The 6,000-nt window shown below is 47.0% G+C and overlaps 1 long non-coding RNA gene across 1 annotated transcript; it reads right to left on the reverse strand.

Annotated features, from left to right (window-relative positions):
* Positions 1-4,854: 4,854 nt before the first annotated feature.
* On the reverse strand, positions 4,855-5,551 carry LOC134872493 (uncharacterized). Its single transcript, XR_010166804.1, has 2 exons — positions 5,342-5,551; positions 4,855-4,952 (listed from the first exon to the last, which is right to left on the reverse strand). It is a non-coding gene; the product is annotated as an uncharacterized LOC134872493 (long non-coding RNA).
* Between the last annotated feature and the right edge of the window lie 449 nt (positions 5,552-6,000).

Below are 6,000 nucleotides of genomic sequence, written 5' to 3' on the forward strand. Positions count from 1 at the left end.
TCCTACAAAGGGGTCCTCTACTCCACTATTGTCTGCTAGCTCGATGATCAGGGCGGTAAGTCCTTCTAACGCTCTGGTTACTGATCCATCTGGGGAAGGGTTATTTGGGATGAAAATACAGCACAAGATTCCAAATAGTCTGCAAACACCCCCTTTATTAGACAAAAACATATCTAAGGCCACCCTATTTGCCAGGCCATCAGACTGGTTCCGTCCAACTGTACGTGCAGTCCTGAAAAGAATTGTTAAAGGAGCTGTGATGCTGAGACTATGTTTCCGGTGGCAACCACTGTAGAATGTCCGATTAGAACAATAAAAGGAAACGGTGTCCAAAGAAATGAGTCTTTATTGAGTCTTCACACCCACAACACAGAGTAAGAATGATCAATGTGTGATCAGAGTTTGTTTGTATTTATGTGTGTGGTTCTGAAATAAAGAAAGCAAACAAAAGACATTTGGCTAATGTCCTTGAATGACCTTACAGTTAACACAATGGTATTTAGCATCGCTAACTTAGCAGGGCTACATGTAACCTTAATAATAGTTAACTGAAACATGAGGCTAAACATGAAGCTAACCTATGGCTTGCGCCCATACATTATCAGTTAGGCTACACCTAGCATGACATAGCATTAAATAGCCAAAATTAGCCTAAACATAGCAAACCTAGCAATAGCATGCTAATCGCGATTAGCATAAATTAGCTTGAAATAGCATCTGAGGTAAAATACAAATTAACCTAAAATATCCCTATGATAGTTATGATTTTAGACTAAAAACTGATACACAATGATGCCCAAACACAAAAAACTCACCACTAGATGCACGCACACCATCAAACACAAAAGAATCAAATTACTTCAACAGTCAGCCTGCAACAGCTGGACTTCGATCCCACTCCTGAAGATGCCAGAAAAGGAAGAGGTCCTAATGAAACCTCAGCTTTATAGTGCTCAGCCATAGGTGGCCAATTAACTGCCTGACCAAAATAACAATAGCACAACTTACACATTACCAAAATAATATGAATCGATGGGCTTTTGTACAGCCGCCCCCAAATCTGTTGTACGGATTTGCTTCTAAAAGTCCTTCTCTCCATGGTCGTCTGGAAATGCAGGCAACTTAATCAGTCTAGCCACCGGGCGAAGATAGGTGCGATCCTTCACTTTAACTTCTGCTGCCCTTACTCTTCCATCGGAGCCAGGGCAGACCGTCTTCACTGTTCCAACAAGCCAGAGGGCCCTTGGAGACTGAGGATCCACAATCATTACGACTGTGCCGACGGTCAAATCGTCTTTCTCCTTTTGCCACTTCTGACGTGTCTGTTGGGCAGGCAAGTACTGTCGGATGAATCTGGACCAAAACTGGTCAGCCAGAACTTGACTGTGCCGCCATCTCCTGCGAGTGAGTAGCTCAGACTCTGGGTAGATCACCTGAGGTAGAGAGCTGTCGGGCCGCCCCATGAGAAGAGTATTTGGAGTCACGGGGTCTGGATCTGAGACGTCTGAGGATACGTAACCCAAAGGCTTGGAGTTAAGAATGCCTTCAATCTCAACCAGGACTGTCCTGAGTACTTCTTCTGGCACGGTCTGCGCTCCAACAACGGTGTACAGTGCTGCCTTTATGGACCGTATTTCCCTTTCCCAAGAGCCGCCAAAGTGGGGAGCACTTGGCGGGTTGTACTGGAAAGCGATCTGTTGTGCAGTCACATGCTTCTGGAGAGCAAATGTGGCACAGCAGGGGCTTGATGTAGTGCCGAAAGGCAGGACCTGCCACTGGTAGATGTCCGGGGGGTCGTTCCTCCTCATCTCTCTCCAAAGGAATCTCAAGAGTGGCTGGTCCTCTGGGAGAAGGCGGACTTGATGAAACATGCCCTTTATATCCGAACTGATCGCAAAGGGATGTTCACGGAATCGGATGAGAACACCTATTAGGGTAGCACCCAGCACAGGTCCAGGGAGCAGGTGATCATTCAAGCTGATGCCCTTGAAGGAGAAAGAACAGTTGAACACTATTCTATTCTTTCCATTATGGTGGACCATGTGGTGGGGGATATACCACCCCGAACTACTAGCTGCCTCATCCAGGGGTATCTTCTTCACATACCCAACTTCCACCAGCTTCTTGATCTCACCCTTGTAGGTAGCCGCCTTATCAGGATCCCCAGCCAGCCTCTTCTCCGTACTGCGCAGTTGGGCCATCACAGCTTCCTTAGGCGCAACCAGTGGGGGGAGGTCCTTTTTCCAGAGCAGAGGAGTGGCGTACCGCTGAACTCCCTCTACCGTCACCCTAACGGTCTTCTCCTCCAGAATACGTACTGCCTCTGTGTCTTGTCTTGAGCGTGTCACAAGCTTCTCACTCCGGTAAGGCAAAGTGTCTAATTGCCATAGCTTTTCGACATGACCGAGTAACTCAGCGGTGGTCGGAGTGCTCGATGTCCAAAGGCATTGCTGAGTGGTCAGGCTGTGCCTCAGCAGCTTAGAAGGACCTTGGAGTGCCCATCCCAACTTGGTCTTGACCGCAGCCGGCCCTCCCGGTGGGCCCAGGCGAACAGGTTCAGTTGGGGTTATGAGGTGTGGATGGTCCGATCCAATGAGCAGCAAGGGCTGCGCACGGTCAATGGGCTGCAGAGGTAAGTTCTTCAAGTGACAATATGACTTCTTGAGGGCCGCAACAGGGTAAGTATGGGGTGCCAGACCTAGCTCTTTGGCTGTGAATGCTCTTTGAATGTGGAAGGTCTTACTTGGTTGGTTTGCAGGTGAAACTGTGAACGACACTGTGGCTCCAGGGATGACTCGCACATCTTGACGCACTGTACGCAAGGACAGCTCCTCAGGTAAACCTTGTAGGCCGAGCTGTTGTGCCGCTTCATACAGTAAGATGGTGCGCTCCGAGCCATCATCTAGCAGTGCATATGTGTCCAATGAGTTCTCACCATTCTTTAGGATGACCCGACTCATCTTCAGTAGCACCCTGCTGCTACCAGTAGGTCTGTCCACATAGAGGGTTTCAGCAGTGGAGCTGGTGGGTTTGGCACGCTCCATGGATCCAGTTGTGGCTTTCCTGAAAGTGGTGGTCTTACCGCTACCTCCGGTGTTCACCTCATGAAGGATTTCAAGATGTCGCTTGTCGCATTTCTTACATTTAGCCTTCAAAGTGCACTCGGAAGAGAAGTGTTCGCGTCCACACTTCCAACACCTCTGATTGGCCCGGATCCATTTCTCGATCTGCTCCTTGGACAGTAACTGAAAATTTGCACACTGATTCAGATAGTGCTGAGGTGTGTTGCAAAATGGGCAGAATTTCTTGGGCTTTTCTCGTGGCTGATCTGAACTACTTGACTGTAACTGAGATGGACACTCTTTTGGCTCACTGTTGTGAAGAACCATTGTGGACTGTGACTTTCGGTCCTTGCGGTGTTCTTTGTAGCTCTGATGTTCCTTACCGTGATCACCAGTGAACTGTGAACCATCAACTTGCACCCTTACCTCATATTCTAGCCAGTCAGCTAGGTCGAGAAGAGTTGGAATGGGAGTTCTTATGGGATTGATATACCTCCTAAAGCTTGCTCTTAAATCATGAGGCAACTTTCCCAGACGCCGTGAAACATGAGATCCACACCACAGTTCGGTTCTTCCACTGCTGCCAAGTTGCTCCAACATCCCTACTAAAGCGCGCACTTTCAGTGCGAATTGACGAAAGGCCTTAGTGTCACCTGCCTTGACGTTCGGCTCCTCCATGAGCTTGGAGATGCGCTGAAGTGCAAGTTGGTGCGGTTGACCATATAACTCTGTGAGAGCCTCCATGGTGTCAGTATATGGATCCCTGCTGTGACTGTATGAATCAGCGATGAGCATTGCCTCTTCCAGTTTGAGGTGATCCAGTAGAATCTGAAACTTGAAGCGCTCTGTGGCATCGGGCGGAAGAAGGTTATCAAGAGCAACTTTGAGTCTTGCGAACTCACGAGGATCTTCATGAACGAAGTCAGGAATCTTTGGCTTCGGGCCCCGATATGAGTGCTCTCTCTCCACTGAAGGATGTCGAGAATGACGCCCAGGTGAGTAAGAGGGTTCGCGGCGTCGGCTTGACTCATATCCCCTTGGAGTGTCATATTTGTATTGGCTTGAATAGTCATGCCAATAGTCAGCAGGTATACTTGAATACTGGTGTTCCCGTGATGGAGAAGATCTGCGGGAACGATGTTGCCGGGGCCAATCCAGGTAAGGATCCTTCCGTGAAGATGAGCTGTAATGAGGAGGTGATTCTCTGCGGCGACTTGTCTGTCTGCTTGGGTAGTTTCTATCAGGAGATCTGCGGTCGCGGCTAGATGGCCGCCCCATCCTTTCTAGACCTCTGGCTATCTCATCAACTTCTCTTTCCCTTGCATGTAGCTTGCCCTCAGTCGCTGTCGGTTCTAATTTATGCCATGGAGGACGCGGATCCTGTTGATCTCTTGGAGACGTCTCCATACATTGTGAAACCGGCGAGCTTGATCTGGAGCCTGCAGCATAGCCTCTCATGCTATTACGCCTTGAAGGGGGGTAGGAAGAAGTGTGATAATGAGAATCTTTCTCCCTCATTTGGTCCAGACAGCGCCTCAACAGTGCATTCTCATCAGAAAGGATGCGGACACACCTCTCAAGCCCTGGGGAGTTTGACCTGTCTCTGTCTGGGTCTTCATGTGTTGTGGGTGACTCACTCTTCTTTGGTGTTGCCATTGTTAACTAGAGAAGTTTGCCAAATCCGGCTCGAAGGACCATGAAAAGAATTGTTAAAGGAGCTGTGATGCTGAGACTATGTTTCCGGTGGCAACCACTGTAGAATGTCCGATTAGAACAATAAAAGGAAACGGTGTCCAAAGAAATGAGTCTTTATTGAGTCTTCACACCCACAACACAGAGTAAGAATGATCAATGTGTGATCAGAGTTTGTATGTATTTATGTGTGTGGTTCTGAAATAAAGAAAGCAAACAAAAGACATTTGGCTAATGTCCTTGAATGACCTTACAGTTAACACAATGGTATTTAGCATCGCTAACTTAGCAGGGCTACATGTAACCTTAATAATAGTTAACTGAAACATGAGGCTAAACATGAAGCTAACCTATGGCTTGCGCCCATACATTATCAGTTAGGCTACACCTAGCATGACATAGCATTAAATAGCCAAAATTAGCCTAAACATAGCAAACCTAGCAATAGCATGCTAATCGCGATTAGCATAAATTAGCTTGAAATAGCATCTGAGGTAAAATATAAATTAACCTAAAATATCCCTATGATAGTTATGATTTTAGACTAAAAACTGATACACAATGATGCCCAAACACAAAAAACTCACCACTAGATGCACGCACACCATCAAACACAAAAGAATCAAATTACTTCAACAGTCAGCCTGCAACAGCTGGACTTCGATCCCACTCCTGAAGATGCCAGAAAAGGAAGAGGTCCTAATGAAACCTCAGCTTTATAGTGCTCAGCCATAGGTGGCCAATTAACTGCCTGACCAAAATAACAATAGCACAACTTACACATTACCAAAATAATATGAATCGATGGGCTTTTGTACAAGTCCCTTTACTGCATCATGGGTGTAATTTATGAATCTCTGCTGGTCATAATCCATTCAACATTCTTCTTGATTGTAGACCAGAGAAATATCAATTCGAACCCTGCGGTTATCTGATTTCTTGCTTCAAACTCGATCTCCCCGGAGCACCCCAATATGGTTAAAATAAACTGTATAAATAAAACTCCCTCCTGGAATTGACCTTTTCATTCTGCTGGTCTTGGGGTGCTGTGCAAGCTTTATTAGCGGCCTGGCTGTCATTGGTACTGCATAGAAAAGCATCACCAACTACACCAGTGCAAATGTTCCAGGCCAGTCATGTGGAATGACTGGACACAAAATTTTAGTACCACTGTACCACCAAACATCTGCCCTGGGGTATTGCATGTTAGCCACAGCAATTCCTGAAGGAAGGTCCTGGCTGGTTA

Source organism: Eleginops maclovinus, chromosome 11 (genome assembly GCF_036324505.1).
Source record: "Eleginops maclovinus isolate JMC-PN-2008 ecotype Puerto Natales chromosome 11, JC_Emac_rtc_rv5, whole genome shotgun sequence".
In the NCBI taxonomy this organism is placed as follows: Eukaryota; Metazoa; Chordata; class Actinopteri; order Perciformes; family Eleginopidae; genus Eleginops; species Eleginops maclovinus.